The sequence below is a fragment of the Callorhinus ursinus genome, unplaced genomic scaffold (genome assembly GCF_003265705.2).
Source record: "Callorhinus ursinus isolate GAN/ISIS: 27379988/994484 unplaced genomic scaffold, GSC_fseal_2.0 scaffold47, whole genome shotgun sequence".
In the NCBI taxonomy this organism is placed as follows: Eukaryota; Metazoa; Chordata; class Mammalia; order Carnivora; family Otariidae; genus Callorhinus; species Callorhinus ursinus.
In genome coordinates, this window is record NW_027397109.1 from 4,434,755 (window position 1) to 4,456,668 (window position 21,914).

The 21,914-nt window shown below is 43.6% G+C and overlaps 1 protein-coding gene and 1 long non-coding RNA gene across 3 annotated transcripts in view; one reads left to right on the forward strand and one right to left on the reverse strand.

Annotated features, from left to right (window-relative positions):
- The window catches only part of IGF1R (insulin like growth factor 1 receptor), a 291,314-nt gene that overhangs the window by 73,783 nt on the left and 195,617 nt on the right, over positions 1-21,914 (reverse strand). The window lies entirely within an intron of this gene.
- Positions 7,376-10,776, forward strand: LOC141370832 (uncharacterized). Its single transcript, XR_012375258.1, has 2 exons — positions 7,376-7,695; positions 9,422-10,776. It is a non-coding gene; the product is annotated as an uncharacterized lncRNA (long non-coding RNA).

Genomic DNA, 21,914 nt, shown 5'->3' on the forward strand with positions numbered 1-21,914 from the left:
ATGCTCCTGATAGATTGTTTATTGCACATACCCGTGAGGAGCTCCATGCTATACAGCTATGGTTACACACATCACTGCTTCCTATTCATTTTGGTAGATACTGTCAGTCCAAAAGTATACTGCTGCAACACCCCATGCAAAAGTTCCTTTCCACATACATAAACATTTACATCAACATCATATAAGTGAATTCACTGAATGTAACCACTTGCAGGGAAACTATGCTTCAGAGACCAACAGGCCACGTTTTGGATAAAACTTGCCAACAAGTGAACCCTTTAACCAGGACACAGTGATAAATGCATGAAGTACCTGTGGAGGTATTTCTACAGTATGTGTGGAATTTACATGTGTACATGCACACCTGTATATGCCTATGCATCATGGTGCAGCTTCCTCACAGGTGTGGAACAAGTGAGCAAGGACAGCTCTTCCAAAGCTGCCTCCTTGGGAGGACACACACCTAGTTGAAGACGTCACAATTTTGCAAAGTCCTCTCAGGGTCCTCTTTTGGAAAATGCTTCCAGAGACCCTAGCACATTCTTTGAGACAGCCTCAAAAGTGGCACATCTTGTAAAAGGAAAGGGAAAATTGCCCCTAAACCCCTAAAGAAATTTTTCTTTCTTTCCTAATGTCAGAAGGGGAAATAGGTATCTCATCTAAGTTCTGGGGCTGCCAGGGAGGTTGGGTTTTTTGCCTCCCTCCTCTCCCATCCCATTTCTTGGTCATTTGCAGCACTTCTTGAATTAACTGTCTTTCAATGTCTTTGGTCCAGTTTCTTGGGAGATTAAGTTTTTACTGATTATTTAAATTTGAGCCCTTCAAGATTTACATGCTTTTCATCTTATTTTTTATTTTTACTTTTTTGAGAGAGCGGAGAGGGAATGGGACAGAAGGAGAGGGAGAGAGAGTGTCCCAAGCAGGCTCCATGCCCAGCGCAGAGTCCAATGCACGGCTCGATCCCACAAGCCCGAGATTATGACCTGAGTCGGAATCAAGAGTTGGATACCTAACCGACTGAGCCACCCAGGTGTCCCAAAGATGTATATGCTTTTTAAACACAGAACTGTGCCTTGAAAAAAAATTTTTTAGGTGGCTTGAGAGAAAAATGCTCCCTCCTTCTGTAACGGAATCTACCTGAGGAGCATGGGTAGTAACAGTAGGCTTTTACTCATTTTACCTCTCCAGCTTCTCTGCTTCTTTCTCCTTTGATCCTGTTATTTCCTGATGGCGCACTTTTGGACTTGTAAACATCTATTTTAGGGCATATGTTATGCTACAACACCACGTTATTCTTTTCCATTATCTAATCTGATTGCTGGCCCCGCTTCCCAAAGTTAAAGTATTTTTACTACCGTGGAAAAACCACAAAAGATTCACTAGACTTCCCAAGTACAGTAAGCTCTGTTATCGGGAGAGAAGGGGAACCGAGTGTCTCAGATGATCATACCTTCTGGTTCACAGAATTACCACATAAACCTTCTGAGGACCAGTCCCAGACAACTGACCCACAGAACACCTACACCCACAAAAATTCATCAAACTTTCATTTAATGTAGTTGATGATTCAAAAGTGCCTTGAAAACCATACAAATGTAGAATGTTGGCATGTCCTCGCAAAGATTATTATACACATACAAAATCTAAAAAAAAAAAAAAAAAACCAAAACAAAGACACCCAAGCCAAAAATACCTTGTCATTCCCACAGAATTCCGTTGGTTTATATTTGATTTTGTTTAGTTTTTTATGGTTGTGGGTGGTGGCGGTGGCGGTGGCTGGGGGAGGCAATAGTTTTGATAAAAATGTTAATCACCCTTGCCAGAAAGCATTAAAAAGTTCTAAAATCCCATCTTGGCGATATAAATCCAGTCCTATTGGAAATTATCATTTTTGTCAGTTTCATGTGGGGAAAAATCTTTTTCTTAAAGATTTTATATATTTATTTGAAAGAGACAGCAGGAGCAGGGGGAGGAGAGGGGCAGAGGCAGAGGCAGAAGCAGACTCCCCGTTGAGCAGGGAGCCTGATGTGGGGCTCGATCCCAGGACCCTGAGATCATGACCTGAGCTGAAGGCAGACGCTTAACTGACTGAACCACCCAGGAATCCCTAGTGTGGGGAAAAATCTTGACTCTATACTTTGGAAAGGTTGATTCCAAGTTGAAGACTCCCCTTCGCCCAACTTCAAAAGAAATTTTTTTAACCCTCATCGTTGAATTTCTTGGCTTATGGTTTTTTTTTTGGTAGGTGATCGATAAAACTGGGTTGACCTGAAGTGTCAACATAGGCATCTCATGTGTAAAATGCTAGTTGAAAGAGTGTGTTTCAGTTGTAAAAACCCCACGGAGATGGGCTCCCAGGTACCTTCTGCTTTTTCCAATTAAATAGGAAACCTCTGAGAGCATATTTCTATTTGATCTCTGAACCATTAAATATCTAGTATCATTTCTGGTTTTAGATAGTCAGCTTTTTCCCAGAGTATTATCCAAATTATAAAGTGAATTGTATTGCTGCAGGTCCAACATCACTTAGGGTTCTAAGAAAACTGGAATGTGAAGCAAAATATGGCAAGGCCTACTGTTAGCTCTGAAAAGCAGGGTGCAAAGTTCAGGGGCTTTCCCCTTCAGACACTGCCACTCGTGGGTCTGTCAATCATGGCGAATGACCTGACCACTGCGGGCCAGGTTGAAGGGATGATGGGCAGCAAACCCAGCGTATGCTGGGAGACAGGTGGTTCTCTCTCCCTTTCCTGTCTGAGCAAATTTTCCCCCACCCCACATCTTTATCTTTTCACTGCCTCCCAAGCTCTCTGTTATATACTACAGTCCGATTTTCAGGCTTCGAAGGAATTTTCTTTGAGAGATGGAAGAACACTTAGGGCTAATTTTATTAAAACAAAACAAAAAAACAAGCAGGGCAGCTCTACCGTGCAAAACACAAATGAGGTTCCAAACTTGGAACCACATCCAAGAATCATTCTTTCTTTCCATCCTTGGCCTAAAGACTGAGGCAATTTGCACAAAAAGTTCATAAACATAAAGGGGTCCAATTGCACTCAAGCTCCAGTGAGTACGAGTGTGCCCGCAAAGCCACATGTTTGGCATACCACGAGAGCGTATAAGGTTTACTTGCAAAAATGAAGGGATCAGGAAGACAGCAACTTCTCAAACACGTGACTGTCCTTCACAAGTCAACTTTTTAACCCTTTCCCGAAACACTGAAAACCCCAAACTGGCTAAGCTGCTTTAAAAAAGAGAGAGAGAAAAGAAAAGAACACTCTCAAGCCCAAAGCTCTTCTTCAAAAATCTATCCAAAACCCTGAACTTGAAGAAACTGAAGATAGGGATCTGAAAACGTTAAAGAGTTATCTCTTCTTTGTCCTTCAAAGGAATAAGCTCCGTGGTAACTTCCTTGAACTTGATGTCACATCTGTCTCCTGAGTTCCCGGGGCATCCTCATCCTGAGCAGAGGGCCTGGGAGGCCAGGGTGCAGGAGCCCCAACGCTCTGCTGCAAATTGGCGCACAGAATCCCTCCGGACCTATTTGTGTCTTACTCACAGAGAGAACAAGTACTGGCAAGGGACAAAAAAAGAACATGTTTTGCAAACAATCAGAGTGACCTGAAACCCAGGGTAAAGACTGAAGTCAGCATTCGTTCACTGCAGCTTGAGCCAGGCTCTGTGCAATGCTTGCTAAGTGGAGTGCCCTGAAGAAGGAAAAGGCTTCTTGGTTTCCCATTCACCCAAGAGGACCTCTCACCTAAGGCCACACTCCACCACCGAGCGGGGCTGCCTGCCTTTGTCATGCTTCATTGCCTAGCTGGGAGCATCTCTGAAAGGAGATGAAAGCCCCAAGGAGAGAGACATCGTTGTCTGGAGCTGAAAGCAACCTAGGAACGGGCCATCCGGTCGAATGTCTTCGCCTTCACTTGGCATGCACAGAAAAGGAAACGCAGACAGCTGAAGCTCTGAGAGTCACACCACACAGGAGAGCTGGGCCCGGTACCCGGGTCTCCAGAGCTCCAAGCCCAGGGCCCCTGCCATACCGTGATGTGCTGTTCCCGGCCCCCTACTCTCCTGCAAAGAGAGGCATCTCTCAGACCTCTAAGACCACAAGACTCCTTTCAGGACAACCCACTCACACATCCCCTTTGGCACGGTTGGCAATTTTTTTTTTTTAAAAAGTAATCTCTACACCCAATGTGGGGCTCGAACTCACAACCTCGAGACCAAGAGGCGCCCGCTTCACCGACTGAGCCGGCTGGGTGCCCCGAGGTTGTAAATTTTGAGATGGGTTATTTCCCCCCATTTTCCAATTCTGAACCTGCCTATTCAAGGTATTTTCCTTCCAACTGCACCTGTCCCCACTCCACAAATTTACCTCTCGTGGTCTAAGTAAAGCCTATTAAATGCACTCCCACCTCTATTGTACCCCTCACCCCCATCTAAATAACAGTGCCTACATCCCCCCCACACACACACACACTTCTTCCTGCTGCAGATGGCAGACCTTATCTTCCTCTAAATTCACATTCCCACCGCACCCTGTGCTCTGCAGGAGCACAGCCCATACATTTGGAACCTGTTGCTTCCATCCTCCTGCCCTCTCTATAGTGCCTGCCATAATTCCTCCACCCCAACCCCCATCCTTTGAAATTTCTAAACCCCAGTAGAGGAAGTGCCTCCGGCTCTTAATAAGCTCAGTCATGCTCAAAATATCCGCTTCACCCACGAGGTATTGTAGCCGGCAATTCTGACCGGGGCACACATTTAGGGAAAAGATGATCTTTCTGCAAGACTCAAGATTTAAAATTCCTGAAAAGACCACTCCTACTTATTTTCATTAGTGTGACCGTGAACTTGCAACGGTCCAGGGGTTGAAAGTACACCTTCTGCAATACCCACCGTTCACCTACACATGTAACAATAGGGGATTAAGAAATCACCCTTCATGAGGCTGTGACCACAGAGGGTACATATTGTAACTCTCCTCCCTTGGAACTTGCAAAACTTACAGGAAATCTTCCACCACCTACAGAATACATCCACTGCCAGCAAAATGAAGTGTAAACACTTTGTATTAAATTAGCCAGGTGTTTAAAAAAATAACATTATCCCAATCCAGTATTTTCAAATCCTGGCTCACTTTCAAGTCTCACGGTGCATTCGGGGGCAGAGGTGCAGGGGACACGTGTCTTTGTCCCTTTGGGAGGGGCATGTTTTGCTTTTTTGATTAATACAAACAATCTGCAAATTGGCACACATGTTAAATAACCGGGGAAAACAGACAGTGATCCTATTTCCTTTATCTGGGATTGTCCTCCAAATCTTACACTGGACAATGATGGTCATCATGCGTAGGAATCAATTTATCTAAAGATAAGTCTTTAATTGGGTCTTAGGGTTTACTAGAGATAATTTTGAAAGAAGTAGCAAGGAGACTGGAGAAAGAACAAACAGGAAAAAGTGGGAAATGCTAAGGTGTCTTAGCTGCCGTATGAACACATGAATACATGTTTGGGAGATATGCAAAAAATCAACAAGCCCTCAAACCCTATCATTTACCTCCCTCCCTCCCACCGCCTTCTAGGTGCACATCCTCTGATGTGGCCCTGGATACCCCAGGCTTGCCTTCAAGGAGGAGGAACGGTAGCATTCCTCCGCACATAAACAGCATCAAAACTATATTAAAAAGCAAACAAAACTACCAGGCTAGAAGCTGTGCTGGCAAAATTTAAAGCGACAATTTAGAAATAGCCTATGCCCAATTATGTGCCACCCTGGCCACATTTTTATGGGCCCAAGTCATGTCTGTCTGTCTACTTTTAAAAAGAAAAAGTAGTTTTAGGGAGAGACAAGCGTTTAAAATCTTGAGATGCTTAAGTTCATCTTCCGTTTTAAAGACATGTCATGAGAAAGCAGGCAGTGTTCCCATTAGAGGAGAATGTGGACTCCGGGGTGAGACAGAAGGGAGTTTATGTCACCCAGCTCTGCTGTGTGACAAAGGGACTCGGTTTCCTCTGTGTACGTATAAGACAGATAATACCACCTGTGCTACCAGTGATAAACCATGTAACTATATGGAATATTTTTCTTGGCATGTCATGGACCCTCTGTAAATATTAGCTATTATTATTTGATCCTTAGACTGGATTTTAAGGTTCTAGGGTTTTAGTCCTGGCTCTGCCAACCATTTTGCCTGCTCAGCTGATGTGTGCATGGGGTGAGAGATAACCAGTCTCACTCTGTGACCCAGTGGCCTCTATCTAACGCCCCTGGAGGTGCCTTATGGGCCATCACATGCTGGGAAGGGCAAAGGGAGAGACCAAGAGCCATGTCCCTGATTGGTTTTGTATATTGGGACACACACAAGACTTCATTTCAGGGGGAGAGTTACATGGCTAAGAAAGAAAAAGAAAAGAAAACCAAGAGACAGGATTCTAAAATATTTCAGATTTCATCTCTGCTTAAACAAATAAAAATATTATAAATTTCAGATTGGCTTGGCATTCTAATTCCAGTTTTTTAGTGCTGTTCGTAAATACATTTGCTCCGAAATAATCCTCACTTAGTGCAAGGTAGGCAGTAACCTACCCAAGACATCATCATCTGAAGGTTGGTTATAATTTTGGTTACTTTTTGAAGGGTCCTCAAGCTGCAGGCGGGAGGATGGGGAGGTTTGGGGAAAGCCAGGGGCAGATTACTTTCTAAAGCCTGCCAAGAAAGGCTTCACAGCATAGAAGTTAAACCTTCAACTTCCATCAGGCAGTAAGCTCTTTCTAGACGAGAAAAAGAATTTTCTGTGTTTCCAAAGACTTCACTCAGCTCTTCAAAAAGACAAAAAAAATTCCCAACACAATTTTCTCCTAAATAACTTTATTCACCTTTTACATGGGTGAGATGAAGGTTCTCTGCAGCAAAGGTAACTACAAGCTTCCTTTCTCTAGGGTAATGAAACAACTCACTACAAACAATAAAGAAGTAAAGAAGCACTTCCCTTGTTCATTACTGGGCTAAGGTGGCAGGGAGACTAACATGGTGCTGCCAAAATTTGGATTAGGTATCACCAACTGTCATCAATGCTCTAATAAATGGACAGTGTTCAAACAATTCAAAAGGGCTCTCCCACTAGTTTCTGCTGTCAAGTTCATAGGCTACTCAAATTTAGGAGTTCTACAGGAACCACTCAGAGGCCGGCTTGAGAGCTAAGTAAAACTAACTGCCATTACGATTTTTCAGGTCAAAGGAATCTCTTGCAGGATCCACGGGTTAGACCTCTGAGTTGCAACCGAGAACATGTGCAAAGCTGTTTGAAAAAAACCTTGGCTCTGTGCACAGGCACCCCAGGCTGGCTCCTCCTCGTGGGGAGGAGACGGACAGCCAGCTGGCTAGAGCAGCCGTCAGACTGTCCAGTTCTCATGCCACCTGCACCTCCCTATCTAGAACCCACTGCTCTTGCTTTACACACACCCAAAATGATCCTGGGGGTCCGTGCCACACGGACATTCCCTCATCCTGATGCCACCGCTCCAGGCCACTGGGATGGGAAGCGGGCTGCGAGGAGTATGCCGACCACCTGCTCTTCTCAGACCTCCCCACTCTGGGCCTGTATCAAGAAAGATGCACTTGTTCAGCCAGCCAGGAAGGATTTTTGAGAATTCCTGCTGCAGGCACTGCCTGGAGTTCTGAGAAGCCGCGGTGAGTTTGTGCGCCAGGTTACTAAAAAGCTGCAGACGGACCGTGTTAGTTTAGGACATGGTGAGGACGATTCTACTGAATCATGATGAGGATACACAAACATCCATACACATGCTAAATGAAAACTTTCCACCCTCCTGGTCCTAGCTCCAACCACACTGGCTCCTTTTTTTTTTCTGGGAGAACGCGGACTGTGCCATGACGCTGAGCCATCACACATGCTGTTCCTTCTGCCTGGCTTATGCTTCTTTCCGCTCTTGATCTGCCTCCCCAGCCTTTAGTGCTGGGTGACTGTCTTCACCCCCAAAGGCCTCTCCTCATCACCATCTCTGGGTGGGAGCCCTTCCTGCCATCCCATCATTTTATATCACAGGGTCCTCTTCATCTCCCTCAAAGCACTGACCGCATTCACAATCAAAGTTTTTTGGTTTTTTTGTTTTTTTGCTGGAGGGGTGGGGGAGGGGAAGTTATTATTTAATAGATACAAAGTTTCAGTTGTGCAAGATAAAAAGAGTTCTGGAGATGGATGGTGGTGATGGTTGCACAATGGGAACGTACTTAGTGCCACTGAACCGTATATTTAAAAATGGTTAAGATGTTAAATTTTATGACATATGTATTTTACCACAATTAAAAAAATAAGACTTGGGGCGCCTGGGTGGCTCAGTCAGTTGAGTGTCTGACTCTTGATCTCAGCTCAGGTCTTAATCTCAGGGCTGTGAGTTTAACCTGGTTAGGTATCACCAACTGTGATTTTTTTTTTTTTTTAAAAAGGGATTTAATTATGTTTAATGCCTCTTTCTCTTTCTTCTACTGGTGCACAAGGCACCGGAGCAGGAATCCTCTGTTTTTTTCCTCACTGTGTTCCCAGGGCCATGCCCAGAACCTGGTCCACTGTGGCTGCTTAGTGTATAATGGTTCCATGACTCATGGTTTCCTACACAACTGTAAGCTCTTCAAGGACAGGGGTACCATTCCTTATTTTTATTTGGCTCACAGCTCCTTCCAGAGTGTCTTACAATTACTGGTGGAGTCAGATGCTACTTTAACCCTGGACTACTACTTCTGCAAACTTTCCAAAAGCAAATACCTTGAATTTTATATAAAATGTGTATGGGTGTTTTGTATGTAGACACAAGCAAATTTTACTGTATTTCCTCTTTGCCTTGGGGAAATTCTTGCTGTGAAGAATCCCAGAGGAACCAGATTCCAAGACTAATCGTCCTTCTAGCATGGTTTGGTTGGTTATCTTGCTGACTTGGCTGTTCAGGTCCCATGTCATTCAGGCTTTTATTGTTTTGTTCTTTTGTTTTTAATTGGAATCTGCTTCAGATTCTCTTTGGCATTAGACAAAGTATAAATTGAAAGCAAATAAGTGAGTAACAGAAGGGAGTTTTCTGTAGGATAAGTACTTTCTATGTTCTGATAGTGAATTGTTATTAGATAAATAACAATGATGACAAGAGTAATATGAAAAACTACTCTCCTTGCCCCGTCCTAAAAAGGAGAAAAAAATGAGAAAAATCAGAGAAGCTACTTTTGGGTGATGAAGAATAAAATGAACCATAGTCCTCTGACTTCATTGCTTGGCTGGTTTTCCCCGAGAATAACCAAAGAAATCATCTGACCAACACCAAGCCCCGGCCTTCTTTCAGGTCATACTTGCTTTTGGGCAGACTAAAACTTTTTTAATGTAACAATTCTCTCTCTCTCTCTCTCTCTCAAGGCTTGGACAGAAGTAAAAGCTGAAGGTACTAGATGGGAAGAAAAACAATGAATGTTTGTTATCGCTATACTAAGGCACCTACCATATATGGGACACTCACTGCTACATGTACTTGGCATGCACTGTCTGATTTAAACTCCACAAATACAAGGAGGAGAGCCTATTTTCCCATCCTCTGAACCAGAGCCTGAGGTAGAGAGAGAGGGGCTTGCCTGAGTCACATGGCTTGAAGGAGGCAGAGGTAGAAATTCCAACCAAGCGAGAGAACTCCAGGATCCATGTTTCCATCCAGTATGGTACAGTGCATATGCACCTGCCACAGACTGTTTTACCATAATTCTCATAACCTACTCTCATAAGTCAGAGAAAAGAATCAGCAGTATTTCACTGGTGAGGAGACAGAGGACCAAAGAGGCTGTGACTTACCAGGGAGACAGATGATAAGCAGAAGACAAGTACCAGATACCAGTAGCTCGACTCTAAGACCACATGAGGCTCATTTCTATGCCTTAAAGATTGGTCAGGGTTATGTGGCATCATCCCAAAGGACCAAAAAGCAATGAATTTGACGACATAAAAAAGTGGGAACTTCACTCCTGTGCCTAACCTAACATTAAAATATTTCTCGATTATTTCTACTTTAAATGGCATAATTCACACAAATTAGGAGAGCACAGAATTCGTACCACTCCAAACACAGTGTTTAATAACAATGGCTTTAAAAAAAAAATACAAGAGCTCTTCTTTTTGTAAATTCTTCTGGATTAAATATTTGTTTATTTAACACCTGGACGCACCTGTCTGGAAGACAATGCCGGGCACTGTACACACAGATAAATAATTCAAGGTAAAGATTCATGTCCTAAAAGATACACATCAGGAGGACAAGGATACTCCCAGCTGAGTGGACCACGGAATGGGAGGGTGTGTGCAAGGCAGGAGTGCCTGAGAAGGGGCTCTTAGAACAGGCAAGGGAGCCCTGGTGTTTCAAGGACTGGGGGTGAGGGATGGGCTTCCCACGTATTTCAACAGAAAATTATAAATTGCCATCTTTATTAGTACATAACTGAAATTAAAAAAAAAATGACCTCCGTGCATTTTTGCCTTTAAGAAAGATTTTAATTAAACAAGATCAAACTTGTTTAAAACATCACAGGTTGAGGTCCAGAAAGAGGCTTCTGTCGCTGCCGAAAGTTAATGCCTATGGATCATCTATTGCTAAAGTTGTTTAGAATGGGCTAATTATTCTCCCACCCCCCTCCCTTCTCTGTCCTGGCACAAGGAAATTTTAAGCCATCTACAATCCCTCCATTAAATTAAAAAATAAACAAACAAACCTCCATTGTGAGAGGCGCCATTGGTGTCTGCCTCCTTGTCTTCCCATCACAAAAGGAGAGGAGTGCTAAAGAACAGACTCACTGGTCAGTTTTTCATGAATTTAAAAAAACTGTAGCAATGCTGCTTGGCCAGACACAGCGAAAAACAAAAACCTCAGTCATTTGTTTAAACAAACTCACAAAAACAAAACCACTTCCTCAACATACTCAGTGAATTCTAAAAAGGATCACGGGTTTAATATGATTTTTAAAACCCTAACTTTCACAAATTAAAAGCAGGATGATAGAAACAAACAAATGGACATCACCCCTCCGCCTTGCTTATCTATTTCTGGTTTCATTCAGCAGCCAAAACCACCGACAGCACTTCCTCTCATCCCAACAGGAAAATTTCATGGCTCCTGAAGGTCTGAGTCAGACCAGAAAGCTCATGAATATTCTGATCTTCTGGAGCTGATGCAAGGAAATCACTATAATTGATGACCAGACACAGAGTTACCTACCGAATGTCTGGTCCCCAAAACTATGCTGAAATAATTTATCTAACGTTGGATTTCCATTTTCAAAGTTATTAATAATAACGAGGGTCTGTTTCTGATTTTTAAGACGAGGTTTTATCTTTCCAGCCCTTCTTCTTTTCAATAAATTCTCTCTATATACTGGGATCTCCATTAATAAACTCCTTTCGCTTTACCGCATTTTAATGAAGGCGAATTGAAAGTAAACCGAAGAGAACCTCAACTTCCCACGCGAAATGGAAAGAAATGAGTGTGCCGAAGATTTAAATTAGGATCTGCATTTATCGGGTGCCAGGAAATTTAGAGGGTGCTTGTGTCTGTGTCGTGGCGGTGGGGGACGGCGGCACCTTCCCGCGGATGGCGTGAGCATCCCAGGCGGTTTTGATATGGCCCGGAATCCGACAGCAGGACGTAATTGGGTGTTAGCTGGGAACAATAAGACCCAAGTTCAATTTGAGAATGCACGCCCTTCTTCCATATTAATGTGTCTTTTTTACAAACCTATTTACGTCTTTCATTTTCCTTTCACATTATGCACGGCTCACAAGTACAGGATCAAGTACAGGATCAACAAATGTGGAGGGACCCACGCAAGTTCTTTACTCCATGAGCCGCCTCCTGCGCGAAAGCGGCAACAATGCCGCGGAAGTGGGAGGTTGGAGCACCCTCTTCCTACAACTTTAGGAAGGCTGGTTTTCCATCAAAACTGAATTAACGCTAAGAAGAAACTAGGATCTGTAGCGAAACGGTTTAGAATGCCTTACTTTCCTGCCATAAAATGGATCATCGACATTCGGGAAATCCAAGCCATCCCCGTCCCAGGGGAGGCAGCGTGGCTCCGGCACTGTGGGATCGACTCCCCGAGATGGAAACCACGTTCCCATAAAGAAACTTGAGCCACCAAGGGGATTAGATGACATGATCGGAAATAAATGAGAAATGCTTTTGGCATTTTTGCCTATTGGGATTAAAGAATCAGAAAGGGGTAAAAAAAAAAAAAAAAAAAAAAAATCAGGAAGCTCATGTCTTCCGAAACCCGAACGCCACACCCGGCCGCTCCCTTTTCCATCCCCTCTCGCACATGGTGTCCAGAGACCACGTGAGGTGGCAGCGGGCGTGGCCGGAGCGCGGTCACGTGGCCGGCCAGCCCTCCCCGCGCGGGCACGCGCCTGCCGAGCCCCGCCTTCCGCCTGCCGAGCCCCGCCTTCCGCCTGCCTGGCCTGCCGCGGGCGCCACGAGGGTCGGCCGCGCGGTGGCGGCGGCGCCGTTCCGGAACTCGGGCCGCAGGAGCACGTGCTGTAACTTTTAACGGATGTGCTGTAACTTTTTCCAGCACTGGGCTTGGGGGCTAGAAAGAACACTCGCATAAATGTTACCTAGCTCGCTCTGCTCTGCCGCCAACTTTAAAACGTTCGCCAAGGCACTGCAAACACGAAAGCAGCTCAGTCCTCGGAATCCCGAGTTTTCTGCAGCCACACCTTTAAAAGCCGTTCGTAGCGTCCTACCTAATTCATAACCATGAGTTCTACGGTCAAAAGTCCTACGTGCTCTGGTAAATGTGAGTGCCCTGGCCGAATCTGACGAGCCTCTACATAGAGTTTGGGGTGTGTGAGGTTCTTTTTCCTTTTCCTAATGTAACAGTTAACATTTCAAGCCCCTAAAATTTAATTCGTGAGGAGTTACAAACAGCAGTGAGGGGGAAAAAAAAGAGGGCCACAGGAATTTAGCGTACCGAGTGTGATCTTGCCTGAGTGTGATGATAAAATTACAAACTGGGAATGCACTGTAGGATATTTAAAAATGTAGCCATTCACAATTCTTTCAAATAGATGTGCGAGCTTTGATAAAGTATTATATAGTTGAGGAATATATATACTTTTTCATCCTTTTCAGGTATAAATAAAAAGAATATTTAAAGAAAATCACATTGGTAGGATCACAATCAGAGAATAAAATAGCCCAATTAAAAAAAGAAAAAACCTCTAAGAGTAGAGAGTAAGTTTAATCTTTTGGTGATAAAGAATTCAAAATAATGATTTCTTCACACGAATCTGATTTGGGGCTGCTGAAATTTAATTAAAGGGGGGGTTCCTCCAAATTGTTTGCCATGTCAGTAACAGTGAATATTCTAAAAGAAGGAAACCGTACCTTGAGCACTCCTTTCAGTTACAGCTTAAAAAGCTCAGAGATAAAATTTCATACTATTAATTAAAGTTCTTATGGTGGCGTAAGCCTTCCTAACTCATCCAAAACATTCAGGGCTGTGCTCCAGAGAGTCTTCCAACTGTGTTCTCTCTCTTAGTCCTCAAAAGCAAGAGACACTTGCTGCCAGGACCAAAACTAATGGGACTTTTTTGGGGGCAGTTGAGATCTCCCTCCCTCTACTTCACCTCCTCTGAAGGGAAATAAATATGGCAACGGCATCTTGAATAACATTCATATTTGAGATTTCTCAGGCTTCTGCATATTTTTCTGCTTCATGTCATTCATAATTGTCCTCCCAGAAAAAGTGGAGCTGCCACTGCTATTTAAAAAGTTTTATGTTCCTCATTTTAAAAATACATGGAGTCCTCCAAGTAGAATTCCAATTACTAAGTGTAGAAAACAGAAATAGAAAAATCGCCATTTGGCAAACACCACAGTAATGGATGTTAAAATTAGGAGGTGAAAGAATAATGAGGAGCAGTATGAACAGGGTAGTCTCAAGTGTCTACCCCTGCAGGATGCTTCCTAATTACCAAGGTTAAGAGCTGTAACAGCGGAGGCACTTGCAGAGACCACCTTAACCAACGGATCAAAATTAACAGCATCAGAAATGAAACATTCGGGCATCGTGTGTCCCCTGATAGGATGCCCTGGGAAGGGCACAGGGGCACTTCCAGGATCGTCTTGCTAAAACCATAAGTCTTGCTATAATTAATCACAAGCAAACACAAAGAGAAGGACATTCTACAAAATAACCGGTCCATGCTCTTCAAAAATGTGAAGGTGGTAAAAACTACCAAGGAAGACTGAAGAAAACGTCCTCGAGTCAAGGGAACTGAAGAGATTGGACAACAAATGTGAGGTGGGATCCTCTGTTGGATGTAGGGCCAGAAAAAGGACATCAGTGGAGAAAACCCATGGAATCTGCACCCAGTCTGGAAATTCATAGTACTGTGTCAGTGTTAACATTACGGTTTTGATAGACCTATGGTGGTTAAGGAAGCTGTTGACGTCTGGGGAAATTGGGTGAACGGTGTTCAGAAACTCGTGGTATTTCTGTACCTTTTTTAAAGTCTGAAATGATTTCAAAATGCAAAGTTAAAAACTGAAAGTCATTAGAAAGTTCATAAAGATAAAGGAAGCATAGCATAGCCATCAACTGAACAGACTTGTGAGCTACCAGGATATATGCCAATCAATCATTGGTAACTCCAAAATCTCACTCTGAATGAGGGACTTAACTTTGTGTGCTTTCCACTTGAACCAGTTACTAACGACCCTGCCCTCACGGACAAAGTCCCTGACGGAGTTTCATATGTAAGGTAAACCCCTAATTTGGAGGCAAGGCAAATCTCTATTTTCTATTGATGATTCCTAGAGCAGTGTTGTTGCTCGAGGGTAAATGAGGCTGGTAGAGGACCAGGTGTGCATGTCGAGGGCCTTATCCATTCCGACGTACTGCCTAACATTTCATTTATCTTTGAAATATCCTCCAATGGGGTGGAAGTAGGAAGTAAGATGGTTGAGGAATGCAAAAAGAAAACAACAAAATGGACACCAGGACACTGCACAGGACTCTCCTAGAGCCCTGCAGCAAGTCTGCCTTGTTGCTTGAAAATGTAGTGAGAAATGTCTTTTTCTGAACCGGACATACACTCTGTCATCTGCTACAGATAATGTGGGCTTCTGCTTTCTTTGGGTTATGCAGAAAAGGGATCAAATTCCTTCAACAGCAAAATCTTCACTCCACTGGCAGCAATTGCCCAGCACTTGCAAGCCTTACAGTTTCCGGAACCGCCACTATGTGGTAGCGAAGGCAATAGAAAGAGTTTGTCAGGACTGCACTAAAATCTCATCTGAAAAGCTTGATCTACTTTTTTTCTCCCCCCAGATACTGGTCTCAAATGAAATGATCCTCATTGGGGAATAATAGAAAATTGAGGCCAAAAATGAAAGTGCGAAAGCCACCATTTTTGCTCGGGTGTTCCCAGCATGGCAGGGTGTGCAAGAGAATATGAGAAATTTGCTGTCAGCCCTTGTAACGACCTGTGCCACACAGAAGCAGTAATACTGAAAGGGAGGAAGGTGGCGCGGAGTAAGCCCCTGCTTTGCACTGAGAATGCACCGACCGAATCCATACAAACTCCTTTCTGCAGGCAGGAGATTTAGGCTCTGTGGCTGGGCTGACTCGGCCAAGGTCAGGGGGCCAAGGGGGCACATGGATGCCAGTGGGCTTCATTCCGAGATCCAGGTTCTGTTATACCTCGTTGCCTCCCAAATCAAAATAAAGTTGGTTTGCAGAGCCTGTGACAATGGTGAGGTGTCCAGTGGAGTTGAGGGTGGAAAGCTGGTATCCCCTAGAAGGAGGGACTGCTGGAGAGGCCCAAGAGAACTCATAAAACAGAGGTACAGAAGCACTGGAAGTGGAGTGAATGGAGGAGTCTCCCTAGCAGGGTCAGTGTGGGCCAAGGAGAAAGACCAGGAGTGGGAGCTAACAGTAGGGGAGAGAAGAACCATACCAAGCTGACTGGGAAAGCCTCTTCAAGCATATTTACCTTAACATGAAATATGGGGGACCCATCTAAAATCCTGTGTCATTACACTAGGTGCTGAGGACTGGTCTAGGACAGTGGGGATTGCATGCCTTTTGAAAATGTTTTTTGACCACTACAAGTGGCTCCCATGTGGATAAATGGGTTCTACTCATTTTAATTCTTCCAGCAACTGTCATATTATGAGAGAGAAAGAAACAGAGACATGGATGCAGGGAGGGGGAGAGAGAGAGAGAGAGAGAGAGAGAGAGAGAGAGAGAGAAAGTAAAAGGAAAAAAAAAGATCATGTGAAGGAGAAACACTTCTCACAGATGTGTACCACACCCTTCCAGAACTCAACTGTCCAGTGAAAATACGTTTCTGGGGTACACGGCTGAGGACCAGAAAGCAGCTAGATCTCACAGCCTATTTACTCTTACATACAATTCTAACAAGCTTGGAAATCCATTTTCAAAGTACCCGCAGCAAATAATCACCTACAGAGGGGCTGATAGAGCTTTCTTGTCTTACTGCAGTAAGTCTATAACAGAAATGGGGACATAAAAATGATAAAACCAAACCATAAGAACACAATAAACACAAGAAGTCTCCAATATAGGGCAAACTGCCTCCCATTACACCTTGAGGCTATCACCGTATTATGCATAATACAACAATATACGTTCACTGATGTCCCCAAGTTGGCCAGAAATGATTAAATTATATTCACTAGAGTAAGAAGCCAAGGAGTACATAATTTATGTTGGAAAGATTTCCAGCATGACAGTGTGCGTGACAATGGTAGCCTCAGCTATCCTTACACTTTTACGATACTTCTTCAATTGACAAATTGTACCTAAGGTGCCCACATTTCTACCAGGAAAGCTTGCACAAGTGTTTGGACTTTTGCGGTCAATGCTATGTACTGAGTCTCCAAGAAGTTTTAACTTATTTTTGGATCTGAGCAACCAAAATTGGCCAAAGTCTTTGATCAGACAGGAATCAAAGAGCAGTCAATACTTGAAGAACCAGTACCCATGACCAAGGCATGCAGCTTTGCCTGCACAAAAATCTAACCATACAAAAGGCCAACAGAACTACAATTCCTGAGTTTGTCAGCTCTTTTTCCTTGTTGAGGAAATTCATTCGGACACACACACATTCTTATATTTTGGCTATAACATCCTATACCTGAATCTACAGTTAATCAATGCATTGAAGAATGTAACATGTATATTTTAAGTAGCGATTCATTTTTTTTAAGGAAAAATTCTAGATATCTTGATATTGTTTGAAAATTTTACAGGGTCACAAAAACCATAACTTAATCAGATAACCTAGATACAATAAAATTACTTTTCATTTTCTTATTGTTTTAGGGACCCATGAGTTTCTTTCCCCTTTTGAGGGCAAATCTTAAAAACTGGGAATTTTTGCTTGTTGGTTTGTTTAAAGATTTTGTTTATTTATTTTAAAGAGAGAGAGCACTGGGGAGGGGGAGAGACAGTCCCAAGCAGACTCTGTGCTCAGCGGGGGGAGTGACATAGGGTTCAATCTCACGACCTTGAGATGACAACCCACGCCAAAACCAAGAGCTGGATGCCTAAAGGACTGCAACTGCAACACCCAGGTGCCCCCTGGAAATTTTTGTTTTAATGAGTTCTTTCTTAGGAGAAAACATACGACCGAAAATTTTCTCTAATGTCTGGGTGCAAAGGTTGTAGATGCAATAGAGTGTCAGAAAGCACACATTTTAAAATTGTGTATATCTCAGTTCCTGTCTCTCCTGCCTACCAGGTGTGTGACAATGCACAATTTATTTTTTTCCAGGCCTCCATTTGCTCAACAGCAAAACAACGTTGGTAGGATCTACCCCACTGGCTATTGCCAAAACTAAATGAAATGTGCCTGACCAGTGTATAGTAAGCTCTCAATCTGCGTGTTGCTCATCCTAATGCAGGTGAATGTGCTGAATTTTCAAACAGACTCCAATATTCATGCGCTTTGTAACTGGAATGATAGCACAGGGGAGCTCAGGCTGGATGTGTTTCTATATCGGACATGAGTTTTTGCTTTCTCCTTGGAAGAGAGGCTCACCTTCCCCTGAGGCTGGGCTTCCTAGTAAGCTGAAGTTACTAAGGAACAACAACAAAATAAAAGGGCAGCATGAAGGCAGAAGTCTGCTGTTGAGAGGGGCTTGCTTGCCATTATTTTCTTAAGAAAGGGGTGAGCCACTCCATGGCGTGTTCAAACACCTTCTAGCATAGCTGGTCCCAGATGTCAGATGGGGTTTGGAAAGAGGAAGTTTCAACATCTATTGCCTTGGCAGACACTCACGAGTTGTTCAAAATAAAGCTCTACGATGAGGATGGGTTAAGATGGAGTGAGAGATTTCTGCGTGGCAGGCCCAGAGCTAAGTGCTGCACTGCTTTGCAGAGCTGCTGTGTGGAGAAGCCAGGGCCCCGTGAGAGCCTCGCCCGTGTTTATCAGCATCCTGAAAAGCAGTCTGTGCCTCGGAACCTCACCATGGTCTGAGTCTTTATATCTCCATTAAATGGCTGAGATTGTCCTTGCGTACTTGGGTGGATTGATGTTATTTCTAAAGTATGCAATTCATTTCAAGAGGGGAGAGGGAGGATTAAGTTGGAAATATTTTTCTATTGAGAAGAAAAATTAAATGTAAGTGGAAATGTTTTCATGAAAATGTTTTTATATTTCAACATTTCCCTGAAGCACTCTGATCTCAATATAACACAGGACTGTGCTAGATTAGAAGGAATGAAGACAAAATGAATTTAAATAAAATTGAAACTGACCAGCGGGGCTTTATTCTTCCAACCTGATGAAACAACAAAGCAGGAGCGGGGGGGGGGGACCCACAGATGAACCAAAAGAAGAAATAAAAATAAAGTCCACTAAAATTTTAAACTCAGATGAGAGTTTCAATTTTGTTTCAAAATTTCTAAAATCTAGCTTATTTTTACAAAAGCTTTTTGAATGTCCATGAATCAACAGTCACTTGATAGAACCATACAGATCTTCCTGATTATTTTCTCTCAACCAAGAAACCCACTGGTATTCAGTTATAGAAGATGACTTGCTTGTTTTATAGTTCCTAGGTTATTGGGAATAGTCAGTACTTGCCAGTAATCAAGGCTAACAGCTCAGAAGATGTGTGCAATTAGACAGCTGGTCTGTGTTGCATTTTTAAAAAATCTGTATGCCCCCTTTATTAGCCGTAAACAGGACAGGGAAAATGAAATGTACAAGTCTTAGTTACCCTTATCAAAATAAACACATACTTCAGGAGGAAAGAGTTTTGTCGGTTAATCTTCTGTCTAGATCTGTAGTGTCTAGTGGCCACAAGCTACAAGTGGCTCTTCAAATGTAAACTAATTGAAAATGAAGTAAAGCCTGAAATTCATCTCTTCATCCCACTAGCCACATTTCAGGTGATCCATTGCCACACGCGGCTAAGCAGCTACCTTACTGGACAGGGAAGATATAGAACATTTCCACCATCACATAAAGTTCTATAGGACAGCTCTGGTCTAGATGAAAGAACAGAGCTGTGAGCTTTGCGTATTTACATTTAGTTTTAAAGATGTACACAATACAGTTTACCTGAACTTGGGGGTCACTTTGGGGCAACTTCTTTAAAACACCTTTCCACTGGCACACAACCACTTTCCCCGAACCACCTCAATGCACGAGCCAAGGAAAACCCAATATATAGTGTCTCTTCTGCATCATCTCCAGCTTACTTTTTTTTTCTTTTATTTTAAGTAGGCTCCACACCCAGTGTGGGGCTTGAACTCACGACCCTGAGATCAAGAGTCATATACTCCACCACTCCACCGACTGAGCCAGCCAGGCGCCCCCTCCAGCTTACTTTCAATTGTGAACCTGCTCTCTTCCCAAATAACAGAACCTCTCACTCAAAACATGAACAGGATTCCTACTGCCTGCCTATAGAGAAAGGAGTTATTTGCAGGCAAAAGGACAAATTCTTATTTTTAGATGGAAAGACCTTCCCCAAGATACATTTTAAATATTAACACACATAGCAGGTGTTAAATACTAAAACACACAGCAGGCTTCCCCCTATATGGCCATCGTCACACTTCTATTTATTTAACGTCTACATTCCCTGTCCAAGTGTCAGCCTGATATGAGCAGAAAGCAAGTGTTCTGTTTGCTGTTGTACACCCATTACAAGCACAGTGCCTGGGACAAAACAGATGCTCAGATTTTTGTGGAATGATTGAATGAAACTTAAGAAGAATGGTATTTTGCTAAAGAACAGCAAACATCCTTTTAGAGCCTGGATCCAATTCTTTTATATTTGGACAGCAATCCACCCTTTATTTTCAGATGCAAACTTAAAATAACTCAGCAGACTGATTCATGCAAGCATGCATGCTACAGTTCAGTATCTTCCATACTCAGCAATGGCTCCTTCTAAAAGGCGCAGCCAAAGGCATAGCCGTAAGCATTTTACATATGCCATCTCATCTGCTCCTCACTCTGATATCTTCTCTGCTGTGAGAAGGAGGAAATCCAGGCTTAGGGAAATGAAGTGACTTGTCCAAGGTCACAAAGCTATAGACATATAGCTGGAAAAGCTCCCTGGTGACAATTATGGATCATGCCCCTCGTAATGCCTGGTTGTACAATTAACTCCTGCTTGGGTCAGGAAATCTACAATGGTCCTGGGCATTCTTGCAACGGAAGGAGTGACTCCGTATCTTTGCACCGCCAGAGTTTAGCAGAGCATCTGCCCTGTAGGCATCCACAAATGTTTGCTGAATAAAGCTCAGTAGTCCTAATGGTTCAGGGGGACTCAGCATCGGGGAAGGTGTGTACTAGGGTCACAGGAGGGGGAAGAGCTCAGCACACCCCACCCCTCCCCTACAGTGGCGGTGGGGAATCACAGTGACCCTGCCCCCTATATAGCAGCTTTACGCTTTGGCCCCTTCATGCTTGCTTCCCCACGCTGCATGGCACCAGCTGCATGGCACCGGGAGGAGTTGGCAGCACTTTAAATGTTATCATTTTTCTCACTACTCAGAACTTCTGCCCCCAAACCCTGTTACTTTAAAAACACACTTGATGATGATTCAGTAAGGATCTATTGGGCCCCAGGTGTTGGTCACACAACTCAGGGGCTCAGACTTTCTTGTTTGGCCCCAATGCCCTCAAATTAGAGGTTCTAGAAGTCTGACCTATTAAGTGTTTGTTTTCATAAAAAAAAAAAAACGTCACTATCGATAAAGAAGCAGGTTCTGAAATTTACACATAGAAAGAGCAATTTTATTTTTAATATTTACAGAGGGTTTGCCGAATGGGACCCAAAAGAGCCTACATATAATAAAAGGCACCTGTCCTTGTGGAAGAAAGGTAAAGGAACATTAATGGATTCCCTACTAAGTGACTGTGTATAATTCTCAGTTATTCTCTCACTGGTCCTGTAAAGTTGGTGAAATGTCTATCTATGGCTGATAAAAACAAAAACAGTTACAATAACTCACACTTACTGAGTGCCTACTAGGCACAGACTCGGCGCCAAGCACAGTTAATCCTCACAGCTCCCCCAAGGGAAAGGTATTATCGCCCCTTTCTACAGATGAGGAAAGACCGGCCCAGAGGGTCAGTCATGTGTCCAAGGTCCCAGCGTGTCTGGCTCCGTAGCCCAGGGTGCCATTATGTAACACTGCCTCTCCCCAGGACTGGGGGACCCACAGGAACTAAAAGGTGAACATAAGACCAGAGGACATACCACAAGAATACATCAGTGCCCCCACACGTGAGGGACAACAGGTCTTACAAGAAAAGAAGGCGAGGAGCTAGTGCGGGGCAGGGGGCATGGTCTCAGGAGGGGCAGTCTGGGAAGCTGGTTCCA